Below are 1324 nucleotides of genomic sequence, written 5' to 3'. Positions count from 1 at the left end.
TCTTCCCCCTCCCCCCACACCCATCAGCCCTCAGTTTGTTCTCAGCATTCAGGGTCTCTCATGGTTTGCCTCGCTCTCCCCCACTATTTACCCCCTTCTTCTCCCCCACGGTCCTTCGTTAAGTTCTTCCTAATGGTCGTATACGTGCAAACATATGGTATCTGTCCTTCTCTGCCTGACTTATATTGTTCATGGAGGGGGAGGAGGCACAGAGCCTTCCCAGCCCCGGGGACTTCCATCCACAGACCCCCGGCTCCCCCGGGCGAGGCCACTCTGGTCCACGCAGGGCTCAGAGTCCATGCGGAAGGGGGGTCCGTGCCAAATGGGTTCTCAAAGGGCAGGTGCCTACAAAGCATGACAAATGACCCTGAAAACGTGTGAGTGGGGCCCATTGCAAGAGCCCAGGCCTATCGTTATTCTCGGTGAACAAATGCTCTGGTGGTTCGGGGGACACCCAGAATTTGGGGCTGTGCTGGGGAGTCCCCGTTCTTCGCTCTGTGTCGGAAGGCCACTGCGTCACGACCAAACTCCCTTGCCGGCTGGCCTTGCACTGGGACCTGCCCATCAGGACGGCGACCCCCCCCCCCCAAGGCGGCGACTTTCCACCAGGCCCCGTGCGCACTTACCCCGCTGCGCGCACGCAGACACGGAGTCCCCACGTGTGACAGTCCCCACGTGTGACAGTCCCCTGAGGCTGACGGAGTCCCCAGCAAGACGGAGAACCACGGAGGACGCACCTCAAACCCCAGAAATGTAATCTTTCAAAGGTCTCAGGGCGGAAGTCCCCGCGCAAGGCGTGCGCACGGTGGGCACTTAGGGCAACGTCGCCCGACCCCAAGCTGGAGGTAAACCTTCATTCCCCATTGCCGGCTCCCCAAATGCAGAACTGAGGGGCCAAGACAAAATGAAGGCTCAGCCCAGGTCATGGGGACGAGGACACGGGCAAGCCCCCCGGGACACCCCCTTGTAAAGTCCGTGGGTGACGGTGACCTAGCCCAGCTCGCATTGAACACCCGCCCCCTCCCCAACCTTGGACGTGGAGGAGTCCGGCGTCCGGGACCCTAGAGAAGCCGGCCTGCACGCGCCCAGCCCCCAGGCCTTTCCAGAACTCGCTGGAAAACCGGGCTCGCTGGCCCAGGCCCGCCGGAGGCTCCCCGCGCCCAGGCCCGGCCCGGAAGACTCCTCCCCTCCTGCACCCCAGGCTCCGGGGAGGGGAGTGGCCTGCCCGGAGGAGGCGGCCCAGCCCGGGAAAACTTGTTTCCGAGATCAATTCGCGGAGGCCCCCGGGGGCCCGGAGATCAAGGCACTGGGGCGGGTCCGGGCG

General features: G+C 63.8%; 1 protein-coding gene across 1 annotated transcript in view; it reads left to right on the top strand.

Annotated features, from left to right (window-relative positions):
• Positions 1 to 1324, top strand: part of ARSL (arylsulfatase L) — a 23731-nt gene that overhangs the window by 20876 nt on the left and 1531 nt on the right. The gene's annotated exons all lie outside the window — the stretch shown is intronic.

This window comes from Crocuta crocuta, unplaced genomic scaffold (assembly GCF_008692635.1).
Source record: "Crocuta crocuta isolate KB4526 unplaced genomic scaffold, BGI_CrCroc_1.0 scaffold221, whole genome shotgun sequence".
Taxonomy (NCBI): domain Eukaryota; kingdom Metazoa; phylum Chordata; class Mammalia; order Carnivora; family Hyaenidae; genus Crocuta; species Crocuta crocuta.
Note: the sequence above shows the minus strand (reverse complement) of the source record. Positions and strands in the feature narration are given on the sequence as shown.